General features: G+C 37.8%; 1 pseudogene; it reads left to right on the forward strand.

The window, feature by feature from the left end:
- Positions 1-4,461: 4,461 nt before the first annotated feature.
- On the forward strand, positions 4,462-6,419 carry LOC143388991 (RNA-binding protein EWS pseudogene; annotated as a pseudogene).
- The last annotated feature ends 855 nt before the right edge of the window (positions 6,420-7,274 follow it).

The raw sequence follows: 7,274 nt of genomic DNA on the forward strand, positions 1-7,274 counted from the left end.
CTTCAAAACTTCTCAATTCATGGAAAATTTTACTTTAGAGGCAAATTTTTAGAAGTTTATATGACTTATCGTTTAGTTACCAATAGAGCTAAAATGACTTCTTCCCACTATGCTATGCTATTTTGGAAATAATTCTAGCCTGATCAATTCTTAAAGGTGGTCTCAGATTTCTTCTCCACAAACAGAATCATACATCTTTCCAAATGCTCCTTGGAATTCTATGTCAGAGATCTTGTTTCACTGAACATTGTACCACAAACTCCTTAAAAATTGATGTAACGTACAAGAAAATTTTCTTCCATATCCTTACACCACATCCTTCCTCTCCATGACACACACCTAGCATTTATAACAATGGCTGGCATATGGATTTGAGAACTAAGATTTGGGAAACTTTTCTCTTTTTATCTATCATGTATCTCAGTTTTATACCTTCTACTTTAGGGACATTGCTTTAGAAACTTAAAGTATGTGATTATTTGACTTGCTTACTGTCTTGGTTTAGTAAATAAGCATAATTTACGGTTCTAACTTCTTTCCATGTGTTACCTAATTATCATGACAAACCTATGATATATCTATTATATACATATATATTCTAAATTCTATAATAAATAAATATAAGGTGATCCTTACTATCCAATACTGATTTGTGTAGAGTTCAGATTTTAGTCCATTCACAGAGTCATGTTTAAATTGAATAAGTAAATGTTACCTTGAAAGTTCTTTATAAATTGTATGAATACATATCATTTTATAAGTCCTTGAAGACATATTTATTTATTTTCTTTATTGAATTCGATTGAAGTAAATTTTCTTGTACATTACATCAATTTTGTTCTTAAATTTAAAATACAACAACGTTTTGCCAAGGGGGAAATCACTTCATATGGATATTTTTATTGATATAAATGCTGTGAATATATCTACATTCCAATAATATTTATCTTTCTTCTTTAAAAAACAGCAAGGAGGTTCCATCCACTAAAGTTAGCAGTATATTAAAAAGAGTTCATAACCAAATGCTGAGTTGTTATAAATGGAAAGCAAATTGCATTTTGCTTTGAAATTTATGAGAATATTTTTTCCTGAATTATTAAAAAAAAATAGTTTCCTGTGGGGTTCACAGTAATATAAATAGACTTTAAATTTTTTTGATGATTTCACAAGATGGTGTTCACACAAAGCTAAATTAATTGCTTATCTGTCATATATCTCAGTTTGATACCTTCTACTTTAGGGACATTGCTTTAGAAACTAAAAGTATGTGATTATTTGACTTGCTTACTGTCTAGTTACTAGCACTTACATTTTGTAGCCTCATAAAAGCTTTTTTTGACGTGTAATATCACATACTTTTATAATTTTGCTCATAAACATAATCTGTCACTATGCATACAATTTTGCTATTTATCATCTTTTTCTAACAACACTATTTGGATGGAATGGGGTTTTACAGTACTTCTCTGCCCTGAAGCATTTTATAGGAGAATCAAAGCAGCCAAACTTCTCTTTTTTTCTCTAGCAGTTTCTTTTCCCAAAAGCTGTACCTAATAATAAGTACTTGTATTGGACCAGGTAATATTTGTCAGGAATACTAAGCTTACTGATAGATGACTAGAAAGATTAATGTGTAAAAAAAGTTCACGGGACTCAAATACCAAGGGGATAAATCTTACATGTCGATCCTACTCAATGTAGGACATGAGCTTTCAAGTTGGACACACCTTGGTTCAAATTCTTGTTCTGCAGTTATAATTATGTAGACTTCTTAGCAATTTAATAAATCCTTCTGAGAATTATTTTATTACTAATTTCTGTTATGCTGTTCTGCTTGGAATGTGGCTAAGTGGTTGAGTGCCCTGAGTTCAATCCCTGGTACCAAAAGAGAGAGAGAGAGAGAGAGAGAGAGAGAGAGAGAGAGAGAGAGAGATCCTGAAATACACATAATCATTCTTATGATTCTTATTTTATGGGTAAAAAAGAGATAATTTCAGAAAGGCATAATGTTATAATGTAAAAGTCATGACCTTTGGCATCAAACAAATCTATAAATAACTTCCTTGTTCTTGGATTAAATAGCTGTGTGACTATTTAATCACATTGTTTAAAATGAACAATAGCAAAATAGGGTTAATACCTATCAAAATCGCTTTGTAAATATTGAATTTAATATATGAGTATATAAATATTACATATAATTTTATTGATTATGATTATATGATATGTACTCAATGTACAATCAGATATATATGATGTATTATCACACCATATTTCTAATACCATATTTACATATTTTCTGTTATATGATAGGCATAAAAATATATGAACACTCAAAATTAACTACATTTGTCTCATTTTCTAGGTTGAGGTAAGCATAAAAACTGGTCTACAGTTTGACAGTAGGTTTACTACACAAATTAGCTGGCAATGAAGCTAGTAGAGCCAAAGTTAATGGAGAGAAGATCTGAAGCAAATGTTCGTTAACTGTGATACAAACCACAATTAGGTAATTAAAGTTATCTGTAATATGTAGATAACAGCAAATTTTTGCTTTTAGTTCTTTTTAGTTTACAGTGTTGTTTTGTTTTCTTGTTGTTGCTTGTATTTGGTTCTGATTTTGGTGGCAGACTTAATTAGTGGGCAAAAAATGTTCTTCCAATGCTTTTAAATGGTCTATAAAACACAGAAGCAATCAGAAATGAGTTCACCTGAATGGGATTTTGTCAGAGGTGATCATAAACCTTTAAATGGAAGACGTTTGTGTTTACCATTGTAGATGACTGATAAAAATTTTGCATATAAAAATCAATAATCTAGTCGCTAGTCTATATTCTTAGAAGCATAGGAGAAAGAGATCATTTTTATATTGATTATAAAATATAACCATTTTTTCAAACAAAACATAAAAATCTAATAAACTTGCCCCTTAACATTAAATATCTCTGATATTAAAAGGTTATTGTTCATTTTGAACAACGTGACTAAATAGTCACACACTATTTAATCCTGGAACAAGGAAGTTTTTTATAGATTTGATTGGTGCCAAAGGTCATGACTTTGGCATTATTACATTATACCTTTCTGAAATTCTCGTATTTTTTAACCCATAAAATAAGAATGATTATGTGTATTTGTGTATTTCATAATCTCTCTCTCTCTCTCTCTCTCTCTCTCTCTCTCTCTCTCTCTCTCTCTCTCTGTACCAGGGATTGAATCCAGAGCACTCAATCACTGAGCCATATTCCAAGCCCTTTCATTTTTTATTTTGAGCCAGGGACTGGATAATTTACAGGCTGACTTTGAATTTGTGATCCTCCTCTGTTAGCCTCTGAGCTACTGGATTACAGGCATGCTCCACCTCAACCAGCTTGTTCAGGATTTCTTAACCTCAGAACTACTGTTACAGTTCTTTAGTGTGAGTGGCTGTCCTGTGTATTGTGGATGTTTGGCTTCAACATCTGACCTCTACCCTCCAGATTTCAGTAACCATCTCACCTCTCCCTCCTTAATAACTTCAAATGATGCTGGAATTGAGAGAGCAAAACTTCCCCTAGTTAAGAGTCACTATTTTGGTGCAAATATTTAGCATAACATAGTACCTGAGATATCTATAGTAGGAATAGTACATAATGTTACATTTGCATTATATAGTTAACACTTATACAAATGTTAATAAAATTTGTATATTTATATTACTTAATACAAATCTTTAACATTTTAAATAGTACATAACTTTTGTCTTCAGAAATAATTTTTAACTTCTTTTTTCTTTTAATAAAGTAACTTTTTTCTTAATACTGTCACTTTTGTGAAATTAATCATTATAATAAATATAATCCTCAAAGCAAAAACTGTAGCATCTGGCATAGTAATTAGTAAGTAAATAGTGATTTGTCACATTTGCATCAAGTATATTAAGAGAAATAACTGTATTGCATTTCTTTGTAGGCTTTAGGGATTCTGAGATAACTGGTTACATTATTTTAAATTTAAACTATACAACAGAAGGATACTGTGATGAGCTGTCTACATCATCATTTAGATCAAAATTATTGATCTCCCTAGTGATCAAGAATGTTCTGTTTCATGGCCCCCATTTGAGATCTTCTTCAGGAACTACTCTCAGTATATGAAAGTTCCTTACCCAGTTGCTCCTTCCCTGGAGATAATGTATATTTGATACCTTAATTATCAAATATACATTAATTAGGCTGAAATGCAAAGGCTTGACACTCTGTCCTCAATTCAGGACAACTCTGAAGGGTCACTGCAGCTTCAGAACTCTTCATGGGATCAACCGATTCCTCTGAGGCAACTTCATCATGGGTTAGCTCCTTCTGCCCAATCCTGCTTCCCTCATTCTTTTATAATATTTAAATGAGAAAACTTCTCTGGAAAAAAAAACAACAACAACTCTACCAGGACAAACATTGAGAGAACCAGAAGGAAGGAGAGAAAATGGTGTCCACAGATTACAGTACCTACAGCCAAGCTGCAGCCCAGCAGGGATACAGTGCTTACACTGCCCAGCTAACTCAAAGATATGCACAGATCACAGAGGCATATGGACAACAAAGCTATGGAACTTATGGACAGCCTCCTGATGTCAGCTATACCCAGGCTCAGACCACTGCCATCCATGGGCAGAACACATATGCAACTTCTTACAGATAATCTCCCACTGGTTATACTACCCCGAATGCCCCCCCAAGCATACAGCCAGCCTGTCCAGGGGTACAGCACTGGTGCTTATGACACCACCACCCAGGCCCCCTATGCATCCCAGTCTGCATATGGGACTCAGCCTGCTTACCCTGGCTATGGGCAATAGCCAGAAGCCACTGTTACCTGCAAAATCGCAGGATGGTCACAAGCCTGCTGAGACTAGTCAACCTCAGTCTAGCACAAGGGGTTATAACCAGCCCAGCCTAGGATACGGACAGAGTAACTACAGTTATCCCCAGGTTCCTAGAAGTACCTCATGCAGCCAGTTACCGTGCCTCCATCCTATCCTCCTACCAGCTCTTCCTCTACACCGTGGACTAGTTATGATCAGAGCAGTTACTCTCAACAGAACACCTATGGGCACCAAGCAGCTATGGACAGCAGAATAGTTATGGTCAACAAAGCAGCTATGGGCAGCAGCCTCCCACTAGTTACCCACCCCACAGACTAAATCCTACAGCCAGGCTCCAAGTCAATATAGACAACAGACCAGCAGCCATGGGCAGCAGAGTTCATTCAGACAGGACCACCCCTGTTGCATGTGTGTTTATGGGCAGGAGACTGGAGGATTTTCCGGACAAAGAGAGAACCCCCTGAGACAGAGGAGATTTCCTCCCATGAGTGGCCCTGATAACCCAGGCAGGGGAAGAGGAGGCATGAGCAGAGGTGGGCAGGAAGGAGGATGCGGTGGAATGGGCAGCGCTGGAGAGCTAGGTGGCTTCAATAAGCCTGGTGGACCCATGGATGAAAGACCAGACCTTAATCTAGGCCCTGCAGTAGATCCCGATGAAGACTCTGACAACAGTGCAGTTTATGTGCAAGGATTAAATGACAATGTGACTTGATGATCTGGCAGATTTCTTTAAGCAGTGTGGGGTGGTTAAGATGAATAAGAGAACTGGGCAACCCATGATCCATACCTTCCTGGACAAGGAAACAGGAAAGCCCAAAGGTGATGCCACAGTGTCCTATGAAGACCCATCAACTGCCAAGGCTGCTGTGGAATGGTTTGAAGGAAAAGATTTTCAAGGAAGCAAACTAAAAGTCACTTTTGCTCGAAAGAAGCCTCCAATGAACATCATGCAGGGTGGCATGCCAACCCATGAGGGCAGAGGGATGCCACCACCACTCCGTGGAGGTCCAGGTGGCTCGGGAGGTCCTGGGGGACCCATGGGTCACATGGGAGGCCATGGAGGAGACAGAGGAGGTTTTCCCCCAAGAGAGCCACGGGGTTCCCAAGGGAATCCCTCTGGAGGAGGAAACGTCCAGAACCAAGCTGGGGACTGGCAATGTCCCAGTCCGGGTTGTGGAAACCAGAACTTCGCCTGGAGAAAACAATGCAACCAGTGTAAGGCCCCGAAGCCTGAGGGCTTTCTCCCACCACCTTTCCCACCCCCGGGTGATGACCATGGAAGAGGTGGACCTGGTGGCATGCGGGGAGGAAGAGGTGGCCTCACGGATCACGGCAGTCCTGGAGGAATGTTCAGAGGTGGCCGTGGTGGAGACAGAGGTGGCTTCCGTGGTGGCCATGGCATGGACCGAGGTGGCTTTGGTGGAGGAATATGAGGTGGTCCAGGGGGTCCCCTGGACCTATGATGGAGCAGATGGGAGGAAGAAGAGGTGGAAGTGGAGGATCTGGAAAAATGGATAAAGGCAAGCACCGTCAGGAACACAGAGATTGGCCCTATTAGACATAGACCCCGCAGAGTTGCATTGACTACCAGATTTATTTTTTAAACCAGAAAATGTTTTAAATTTATAATTCCATATTTATAATGTTGGGCACAGCATTATGATTATTCCTTGTCTGTAATTTAGTATTTTTCACCATTTGTGAAGAAACATTAAAACAAGTTAAATGGTAGTGTGCTGAGTTTTTTCTTTTTTCTTCTTTTAAAAATGGATGTTTAACTAAGATTTAACAATGGGAACCCCTGTGAGCATGCTCAGTACCAATGGAGAACCAAGAGGTCCTCTAACTATAATAATGTACATGGTTGTGATTTTTTTAAAATAAAATTCCAAATGTTTCTAAAAAACAAAACAAAACAAAACAAAAAAACAAAAACTCTTCCACACAAGTATTCATGTCAGAATTTGATTCCTAGGAACCAAACGTGAGGTAACTTGTACCAGGAATACTCTTAAAAAGCAGGCTCAACAATGGCATTTTGGAGATATGAGAATCCTATCACTGATAGGATCTGGTATGTTGGCAGCTCCCAGCACACTTTATTGGTGAAACTGCTAAAATGTCAACTTGTAACAAACTAGGATGAGATGTGAATGGAAGATATTGGCCTTGGCAATCTCACACAACTCTTAGAAAAAGTGAAGTCAATGGCCCACTTTAAATGAAGAGTACTTACCAGAACTACAAAGTAAGGTAGTTGAAGAATAAAAAAGTTCATAGAAGCGAAGATGATAGCAGGCCAGAAAAATACAGGAGTCACCTTTGTTGTGTGGAAGAACTTGGAGAAGATTCCTTCAACCCAGCATTAAGGAAAGAGCAGGCAAGAGATCACCAATATTATTAGGAGCCTCCC

Source organism: Callospermophilus lateralis, unplaced genomic scaffold, assembly GCF_048772815.1.
Source record: "Callospermophilus lateralis isolate mCalLat2 unplaced genomic scaffold, mCalLat2.hap1 Scaffold_43, whole genome shotgun sequence".
Taxonomy (NCBI): domain Eukaryota; kingdom Metazoa; phylum Chordata; class Mammalia; order Rodentia; family Sciuridae; genus Callospermophilus; species Callospermophilus lateralis.